The sequence below is a fragment of the Talpa occidentalis genome, unplaced genomic scaffold (genome assembly GCF_014898055.3).
Source record: "Talpa occidentalis isolate TD23 unplaced genomic scaffold, MPIMG_talOcc4v2.1 talOcc4.4, whole genome shotgun sequence".
Classification (NCBI taxonomy): domain Eukaryota; kingdom Metazoa; phylum Chordata; class Mammalia; order Eulipotyphla; family Talpidae; genus Talpa; species Talpa occidentalis.
The window spans coordinates 101024427-101034883 of record NW_023604295.1 but is presented as its reverse complement, the minus strand read 5'-3'; the positions used below and the strand labels follow the sequence as shown (position 1 = coordinate 101034883).

Sequence of the window (10457 nt, the reverse complement as noted above, 5' to 3'; positions counted from 1 at the left end):
TTAGTCCACTTGCATTTAATGTGATTATTGGAATGGTTTGGTTTACATCTATAATCTTGTTCATTGTTTTCCATTTTTCCAATCTCTTCTTTTTTGCTTTTTTGTCTTTATCTTCTTTCAAATTAATTTTTATGTTTACATTTTAACTACTTGTTGACTTCTTAGCTTATTATCTTGTTATTTTAGTAGTTGCTATAGGATTTATAGTATAAAATTTTAACTTCTCAAAATCTATATTCAGGTAAAATTATACCACTTCATGTACCAGTACAGTAATAAACTTATAATAATAAGAGTATACCTTTATTTCTTCTCCTAGTCTTTTTAGGCTTTTTGTTTTTGTCATGCATTTACTTATTCATGTTATAAATAATTGTTCCATGCAATAAAGATACTTAATCTAAAGAAGTAACAATTACATGAAATTAATTTATAGGGTAGTCTGTATTTTAAACGACAATCATATCCATAATATATTGTATGTGTTTAAATAATCAATTATCTTTTAAGAGATTTAATAATAATTTCAAATTTCTATATATCTAAAACAAGCACTTACTATTTTGTACTCTTCCTTTTCTTCTGCAGATAGCTTAGATGAAAATAGAATTCAAAAAGAAAATAGAATTCAAGATTGATAGATTTTTTATTAATTTAAAGATGTTGTACCACTATCTTCTGATTATATTATTTCTAACAAGATATCTGTTGTCATCCTTTCTTTGTTCCTTTATAAATAACTTATGTTTTTCCCTCTGACTACTTTTAAGTTTTTTTTTACTGATTTGAACAATTTAATTATAGTGTGTTCTACATGTGGTTTTCTTTATGCTTCTTGCATTTAAGGTACATTGAAAGCTTAAATATATAGTTTTCATCAATTTTGAAGATTTTTAGCCACTATTAACCCAAGTATTTTTTGTTCCCATCACTATTTTTGAAGATTGCATTTGTACATGTTGGCACTTGAAATTGTCCCATAGTTCACACTGATGCTCTTTTCACTTTTTTAATATTTTTGTATTTTGGAGACTTCTAATGGTATGACTTCAAGTTCATTAATCTTCTCTTTATCAATGTCTAATCTTCTCTTAGGCAATAATTCTGTATATTATGTTTTTTTATTCATATATTGTAGTCTTCATCTAGAATACAGTTTGGGTCTCTCATGTCTCTGCTTAAACTTTTGAACATTGGAATACAGTTGAGTAATTATTTTAATGTTCCTGTCTGTTAATGCTAACATTTGTTACAATTCTGGGTCTGTTTTTGTTTGCTGGACTTTTCTCACTATTACAGATTGTATTTTATTACATTTAATTGAGTGCCTAGTTCCACTATCTGTTTTTGAGAAATGCAGGGGTATATAAACATGTTAAACACACCATAAGGATGCAATCAGCACAATGCAGAACGAGGGGAACTCCACAGGATAAATAACTTCTTACTCATATAAAATGCAAGGCAAGAAAAATATTTAAAAGATTTTTAACCAACTACAATGTGAGGATATTGTTTGAATCCTTATTTGAAGAAATAAACTATATGAAACATCTATGAAAAAATGGGGAACAATTAGTAACTTTTAAAAATGTTTTAATGGCTATTGTTTTAAAAATAGATTTCACTCTTTAGAGAGCAATTGTGAAATAATTTATGGGTGAAATGATATATTGCTTATGACTTGTTTTAAAATAATCTAGGGAGAAAAAAAGGGGGGAGGCCACAAATGAACCCAATTGACCATTATGATCATTGTTGAATAATGAAGTTAAATGAGTACATTATAATATTTCATTTTTGCACTATTTGATATTTTCCAAAATTTTTTTAAAAATCAAATGTCCAGTTCTATGAAAAGACTCGCTCTATTTTTAATATTTATTTATTTATTTATTTATTTATTTATTTATTTTAGAAGAACTGGGGTATAGGCCAGAGGTGTGGGGCACTAGGAGAATGGTGAGAGGATTCATCAGAGACAGAGCGGGGAGCAGAACAGGCAGATTTACTGAAATACATTGCTAAGGGGAGCAGTGGACGAGACAGGAGAAGTCTGCTACACCATATATGGGTTAACTCCCTGGCCTGGAATCAAATTCAGGCTGTAGTAGCAATAGTGCTAAGACTTGACCCCCCAGGCCATGAGGGAGGCCCCAAAAAGACTCACTCTAATCTCTCCCTACACTTAAAAGAATTGTTCTCAGGACTATTCCCCCAGCATCAAATAAATTAAACATTCATTTCCAAATCTTTCCCCCAACCCCATCATAAATCCACTGACAGCAAAGACTGTATCTTATTCATTTCTATTCTTTGTATTCCCACCAACAACCATAGAGCCAGGGTGTTCATAAATGATGGTGAACTGGCAACTCCTTAGCCCCAATTTACCAAGATGTTCATGACAGAAGGCTGACTCCTTCATATTGAATCAAATTTCCAGTTAGGTGTTATATCCTTTATAAATGTCATACTGAATATAAGTGCATGGTGAAAGAGCCAAAGTAGTTTTGATGTTAAAAAAAAAATACTTAGGTAATAAAACCATCAAGACAAACAGGGAATCCAGCAGGGATTGGCAAGGTCAGCGGTACTGGAATTGTTTTATGTACACGCTGTACCTCCCCTTCTTACAGGTATGCATTACACTGTGACCTTTGCAAGTCCTTCTACCCTGTCCTATCCTTCTTACAGCATTGCTCTAAGTATCAAATAGAATACCATAATGCATGTGAAGGACTTTTTGAAAACTGGGAAGCACTTTAAAGTTTAAAGTGTAATGACTCCTTTCCAAGGCATCACACAGAACACATCATTTTAACTATTAAATGAAATAACCTTGGATAAAATTGTTCAATAAGCAAAGCCTATCTGAAGTGATTTTATTTTTTTCTTACCTTGCAGTATAAAAAACCAATACACACATGCATGCACACACAACACCTACTATATGCAGTCCTATTTATCAGTGACAAAGAGTAAGAACCTTCCACACAGGCCGCCAAATCCTGGGCTATTTTAATGTCTTTATACACTTCCCATCCCCAACTCCTAGGTGCTCCTTACTCATGCTGTTCAATCTCTTAATTGATTGATTTATTGTTATATGTATGCTCATATATTTATTGATTTATCTTTGAAATTAGAATTTAACAAACACATTCTGAGCTGGAGGTCACTAATTCTAGTGACCTATTTAAAATTTTTTCTTAGCACACACACAGCTATAATGCAGTAGAACAAAACCAAAAACTCCTGAAAGAAAAGAAGACAACTACAGCTCATGCTAAGAAGAACATCCAGAGGAGGAAGATCCCAGTAAGTAGTGGAATGGGCCAAGCGAGTAGCCCTCCCAAGCAGACAGGGAGAGCCTCAGGTGGGCTGGTGAACCCTGTATACAGCAAAGTACAAATCACAGTGATCTTATAGAATAACCCTTTATAGATGTTGGCAAGCTCTGGGATGTTATACAGAAATAGACCTCTGCAGACATCAGCACAGTTTTGGTGAGCTCAAGGAAGGGGCCTGAAGGCAGACCCACCATAACCGGCTCCCTGCAGATACCAGCAAGGCTTTGGTGAGCTCCAGAAAGAAACCTGAAGGTGGACATGCTATATCAGTCCTCACCACAGACATCAGCACAGTCTAAATAAATTCATACTGATGAGACTAAACTCAAATAGTATCTTTGGAAGATGGCATCAGAGGAAGTCCCCTGCTTGTTACAGGAAGAATAAACTAAAAGAAGTCCAGATGGGCACTGGCCTTAGAAGATCCTATGATGTAGGGGAAACTCAGATTACCTAACAATTATTGTGAACCAACACTGAGAACAACAAAAGAGATGGGGAAGAAATTAAATTCTGGGCAAAACAAAAGGATGAGTAGGATAAGAGGCTGCTGCCAGGATGGAAACTGCAGTTTATACCCACAGCCAGGGAGGATAAAACTGATTCTATGGATCTCTCTGGGGGAGATATAGGTGAGAGTGCTGGGGTAAGCCAGCAAGACAGAGCTCCCAGTAAGGAAGACAAAGCTCATAAAGGTGCAGCTCCCTATACCCATTTCCCCCAGAAGCAGGCAGATACAGTTATCAAAAGGACATAAAGAAATCATTTTGGAATACAGCAAGTCTGTACTGAAAATTCAGCCTTCAGAGATGTGATCAGAAGCCAGAAAGGAGGGCTATCAGCAATACCACAGGCACAAACCAAGCCAACATACACTATCACCAACAATGTACCCCTCCAAAAACAACCCTCCTTGCACTGAAGATCCAGCTACAGATTAACTTCACATGACATAAATCACCATCCACTGGACATGAGGAAGGTCTGCACCCTTAATATTTAGAAAGCAAATAATAGGGAGATTTTAAAAAGAAAAACAGCAACTAGAGTCCTCAGTGGAAAACTACACCATGGAGAATGAAAAAAATCTTGAGAACCTATGATAATGCAAAAACAGATACAAAAAAAAAAAAAATGAAGAAACATTTTGAGAAGTATCCAACTCTCAGTGAGGAAAGGCAATGTAACAATATGGGTATCCCAGAGGGGTAAGAGAGAAAGAAGGGAACATAAACTTACTTAAAAAAATAATAGAGGAAAACTTCCCAAACCTGGAGGAAAAAAGAAATACACAAGTCCATGACGCTAAAAGGATACCAGGGTACCTAAATAGAATGAGACCTATACCAAGACACATAGTAGTTAAATTTCTGAAAATTAATACAGACTATTGAAGCTGGCCTGGGGAAGAAGCAAATAACCTATCTGCTAACCTCACTCATGTTTACTTCTGACTTCTCTGAAGAAACAGCAGGGGCCAAGAGAGAATGGAACGACATGATCTAAATATTTAGAGACAAAAGCAGCCAGTCAAGAAAATTATCCTGGAATACTCTTCCTTAGATATGAGGGAGAAGAGAAGGCATTCTCAGAAAAACGGGAATTTATAAACAGCAGACTTCCCCACCTCCAAGAAGTGTTGCAAGGAGCTCTCACATCTAAATCAAAGACAACACCCACAAAGAACTGAACAAGAACATAAATAGAACCACAAAATTAAGGGCAAAATGACCACAGCGGATTTTCATATACCAATAACCACTCTGAATGTAAATGGAGTGAACTCAATTAAAAGTCAATGTCTGATTGGATTAGAAAACAAACTCTAACTTTCTGTTGTCTCCAAGAAATTCACCTAAGCTCCAAAGATAAACATAGGCTCAGAGTAAAGGGTTGGAAAATGATCCTAGGAAGGAATGGGACCCAAAGGAAGGTAGGGACAGCCATACTTTTATCAGGTAAAATAGATATCTAGCTTTAAAAGGTAGCAATATATAGAGATGGACACTATGTAATGATAAAGGTAATAATACACCAGGAAGACATATACTCATTAATATATACTCACCAAATGAAGGAGTATTAAAATTTAAGGTGATTACTATTGAATCTGAACATAGATATTGAGAAAAACACATTCGCCGATGGAGACTTTAACACTCCACTTTCACCAATAGACAGATCAACCAGACAGAAAATATATAAGGACACAATAACTTTAAACAAAGAATTAGACCAAAGGTAAAGAAACTTGTCACTAAAACAAAAAGACACCTAATTGATGGGAGAAAATATTTGCACACCGTACAATCAATAAGGGGCTGATATCCAAGGTCTAAAATGAACTGATGCAACTCAACAAAAAGAAAACTGAAAATGCAATCAAAAAGTGGGCAGAAGTGCTAAATGGGTGCTTCTTTATCCATACAGATGACCAACAGGCACATGAAAAATATGCTATCATCACTTATTGTCAGAGAAATGCAAATCAAAATTACAATGAGATACTATCTCATACTGTGAAAAGGGCCCACATCAAAATCACCAGAAACAAGTGTTGGTGAGGATGTGGAGAATTAAGGTATAAACTCTTACACCACTAGTGGGAATGTAGACTCGTCCAACCCCTGTGAAAAGCACTATGGAGGTTTCTTAAAAGATTAAAATTAGTTCTACCATATGAGCCAGTAACTCCATTCCTAAGTATCTATGCAAAGAATACAAAAACACTGTATTCACTGCACGCTGTTTACAACAGCCAAACTATGGAAACTCCCAAATGCCCCAAAACAGAGGAATGGATAAGGAAGATATGGTACATAGACACAACAGGATACTATCAGTCACTGAAAAATATACTATTGCCATTTTCCACAACATAGGTGGAGTTGGAGGGGATTAAGCTAAGTGAAACGTCAGTGGGTGAAAAACAAATACCAGATGGTGTCACTTATTTCTGGAATATAGAGAAACAAAACATGGGCCTCATAAAACCAAACCAATCACAAACCCTAGAAATTGTAGGGTAGAATTGAGGCTACCACAGTGGAGAGAAAAAGGGACCTGGAAGAGAACAATGTGGGGAAGGTGCACAATGGACTATGGGGATGAATGGTGGGTGCTTTGGTGGTGGGTATCTTGTAGTAACAGCATCTGAAGGGGGAGATCCTATACCTTTAAAACATAAATATTGTAATCCAATGTTACTTTGATAATATATATTCCGGTATATAAACACACACACACACACACACACAATTTGTTCCTCGCAGATGATTAAGGGCAAATGGCCTTTGTGTTCCTGAGCCAATTTTAAAGAGGGCAGTCTTGGGAGGCCCTTCCCACGCTGTGCCCTCCCAGCTATTGATGAGGTTTTGTGTTTAGCATTTTACAAGGTATTAAATCTGGGGAGTGCAATAGAATGTATATGTCAAAGATTCATTGTGCCGTGCATTGGTTTTATATGGTTTTCTGTATTTGTGCTCTAAACAATAAGTCAAAAACAAATAGCTCTTCTTCCAAAATTCACACAACTTGCTCACTACTTCACAAAGAAATCTGTGCAGGTGCAGGCCACGGGGAAAATCCGAGGGACCGGGGTTGTCGGTCACTGGAGAGGCTACCCTTCCCCTGTCTCAGGCCTCAAAGTAACCGCTTGACCAGCTCCAAGAGGGCAAAACAACTTACGACAATAACGATAACAATAACGACGAAGACAATAGCCATCCCCCTAAGAAAGCTGAGAAAGAGACTTGGATCCGCCAAATAGTAGCGAACACTAAAAATCGCATTCCCGCGGAGCCGCCATACCTGGGGCTGCGTGGGCGGCGGGCAGCCCGGCCCTCGCGGCACCCTTGGCTGCCCCCTTCGAGGCACTGGCCGGGGTGGGGGGCGCGCGGGGGGGGGCGGAAAACGGAGCCCTGTGGGCGGGGCGCGGGGCGGGGCGGGGCCTGGAGGTGGGGCGGGGGGAGCCTGCGGCAGAGGGCGGGGCCGCAGCGGGGAGGGCGCGGGCGGCTGGGCGGGGCGCGCTCAGGCCTCGGATCCTCACGCGCGCCACTCGGGGCCTCAGATCCCGCGCCGCTGGGAGCCCTGGCGGCCAGAGCGGCCCGGGAGCCGACGCAGCAGCCGGAGGAGGAGCCGCGGGTGCTGAGGTAGGCGCCGGGACGTCCGCGTGCGGCCCGGACCCCGCGGCGCCCCCGGCCTGGCCCTCAGGTGGTGGCGAGACCGGGGGCGGCGCGCGGAGGCCCGGGCGGGCGGGGCGGGGCTGGAGGCGGAGACCGGCCTGGCCGAGGGGCCGCGCGGCGCTGGCCCGGCTGGCGGAGCCCGGGCGGTCGCGGGTGGGCGCGGCGCGAGCGCCTCTGCGCGCCCGGCCGGGGCCCGGGCCGGGGCTGCCGGGAGGTGTGGAAACCGCCCACCCCGGGGGGCCTCGGCGAGGGGGGGCGGGGGCGTCGCGGCCCCTCCCACTTTCGGGGCCGGTTCGCCCGCGCAAGCCCCGGGAACTTGGTAATGGGAAAGCTTGGCAGGGAGGCAAATGCCAGCGCTTTGGAAGAACTGAGAGTCACGTCGTTAGGCGCTGAGGCTTTATTTTCCTTCCCCGCCCCCTGCCCTACCTCGGTCCGACTTGGCCAAAGAAGGATGTGTCACCGGCTCGCGGCCGCGGGCGGGAGCCTCCGCTCGGGGCAGGCGCGAGCACCTGAGACAAAGGTGAACGCAGGCCGCGCCGACCCCGGCCCGGCCCCGCGGCCGCCCTCGACCCAGCCGGGCGGGGTCGCTCCCGCGCCCACCCCGGCCGCCGCCGCGGGGACCGACCTCTCGATGGAAACCAGCTGGCGGGAGCTGGAGTTGATGTTGCATCTGAACTCTGATGTGCTCGCATTATTCCCAGTTCTCCGAGTCTGGTAAAGCTTAAGGAAATTCTATCCGATTTTAGTGGCCAGCAAATGTCAGGAAGGGTAAATTGCTTTTTGTAAATTATAAGGCATTTTCTTACTAGCAGACGGTCTGAAAACACGAAATAAAAAAATTTTAACACGTAAGCAAGAAGGAGCGACTTGTAGTACCTACCAAAATGGGAGGAAGCGTTCCTCTTCAAATCATTTATCTACAAAACATCCCCCAAACCGTTGGTGCCAGGCATTTTTCTTTGTTCTTCATTAGTCTCAGGCCTCGGTTTCTTGTAAACAGAGCACCCAGTGCGAGACCCTAAGAATTGCCATACTAGGTCAGATCATGTGCATCTAGCTTTTGTGGTAGGGAGACAAGCTTTTCTTTCTTGGTAATACCATTGGAAATTATCTCAATTTCATTTCTTTCAGCAGTATCTATGACTTTTAATGAGAGCCTTTTAAAAATCTGAACCATTCCTAATTTATACATAAAACTTATTCACATTCATTGCATCCAAATGCCTCGCCTATCCTCTCTGGCAGAAGAATTTATTGCATGAGATACTTGTGGGAAAAACTTGGATCTCTTACACAATCTGGGAGCTTAATGTTGAGGTCAAGGGAAACCCATTTTTAAAAATCGAAAGCTTTGGAGAAATCTCTACCAGAACCAACGTGGCTGTGAGTTTAAAACTAGCTTTATCTGCTAACAAAGTGAATATTAAGCAGTTAAAGATTTATTTATATTCATAACTATTTGCATATTTTTAAGTGCACCTTAATAGCCTGGAGAGTGGAGAGGCTATCTGACTTTATCTTAGTCTGAATTAATTTGATGTTAATGTTTAGCTGAAACTGGCTGCCCTAAGCGAATGAAACTTTTGTTTCAGTAAGAAGGGAATAAAAATCAAAATCAACAAGCTCTATAAACCAGAGACACACTACAGGGGAGGGAGGAATGAGTAGGATCAAAACAAGGGGGTGGGAATTGTATGGGGACTATAACCAAGATGAAAATGCATACATTGTGCAAAAATGAAAAATGATGTAAAAGTATAAAATAAAATTTTAAAAAGAAGGGAATAAAGGAGATAAATAATTTTGAACTATGGGTATACTTGAAAGAGGCACCTGTTCAAACCATAACTTTACTTTTAAACTCTTCAGAGACTCCTTATGACCTATGGCAAAGTCTCCATTGATATGCCCCTGCCACCTTTCAACATGCAGCTAAAGCTTTACCTCCTTTCTGAATCTTTTCTTGACCTCCTCACTCCCCAGCCAAAACCCTATGTCTGGAGTAGAATTGATCATGGGTTTGTGAATTACAATTCTCTGTCTAAATCAGGGGGTTTCATCCATGGTACTATTTCACATTTTGAACAAGGTAATTCTTTGTCGGGGAGAACTAAACTTCATTATAGGGTGTTGAGCGAATTCCTGACCTATCCTCCCCCTCCAGTTGTGACAGTTGTTTGACAGTAACACAACCACACAGGTTTGGCAATCAAAAATACCTCCAACGGGCCTCCCCAGTGGCGCAGTGGTTGAGCGCTGGGTTGTGAAGCTGCCCGCAGCCTCTGCAGCGCCGGTTTGATCCCCGGCTGCTCCCCGGCCACCGGAGGAGGGTCCCACATGGCACACAGACCTCTCCTGCTGCCCGCTGCTCCCCTCAGCAGTGTACTTCGGTCCTTCTGCCTTCTCTGCTCCCTGCTCTGGCTCTGGTGAATTCTCTCACCCTCCGCCGCTTCAGACTGTACCCAGTGCTTGTATAAATAAATAAATAAATCTTTAAAAAAGAAAAAAAATACCTCCAGCATTGTGAGATGTCCACCTTAGGAGGGCCATAGTCACCCTTGTTGAGAAGCCCTGTTCTAAGCGAACTGACATTGCATTGTCCTCATTTGCTTGTGTGTCAGTTTTTTATGTGCTAGATTTGAGGGCAGAAGAGTCATTAATTTATTTGACAACTATCTGTAGGAGGCCTTACCTTGTCAGCTAGATACTAGTTTAGGTATGGGGTACCTTATTAAAAGCAATTGATGTGGTTTCTATACTCCTGGACATTGCAGTCTAAAGAGAGACATACAAGTATAGTTATACAATTACCTCATTATAGTTGTGATAAATTCTAGGAGAAGTATAGAGTGCTCAGAGTACATACAACAGGGGTCCTGCACTGTTTTTCCTTAGTTTCCAGTTTCTTTGGGAAATGACC

The 10457-nt window shown here is 41.5% G+C and overlaps 1 protein-coding gene across 5 annotated transcripts in view; it reads left to right on the top strand.

The window, feature by feature from the left end:
- The first annotated feature begins 7394 nt into the window (after positions 1-7394).
- The window catches only part of PPP2R3A (protein phosphatase 2 regulatory subunit B''alpha), a 152627-nt gene continuing 149564 nt past the window's right edge, over positions 7395-10457 (top strand). For 3 of the 5 annotated variants that reach the window (XM_054700810.1, XM_054700809.1, XM_054700808.1), the window contains exon 1: positions 7466-7504. The gene's annotated coding sequence lies outside the window, so the exon portion shown is untranslated. Of the gene's footprint in view, positions 7505-10457 lie in introns of all 5 variants that reach the window. The other 2 variants (XM_054700811.1, XM_037525936.2) reach the window with 2 other exon arrangements.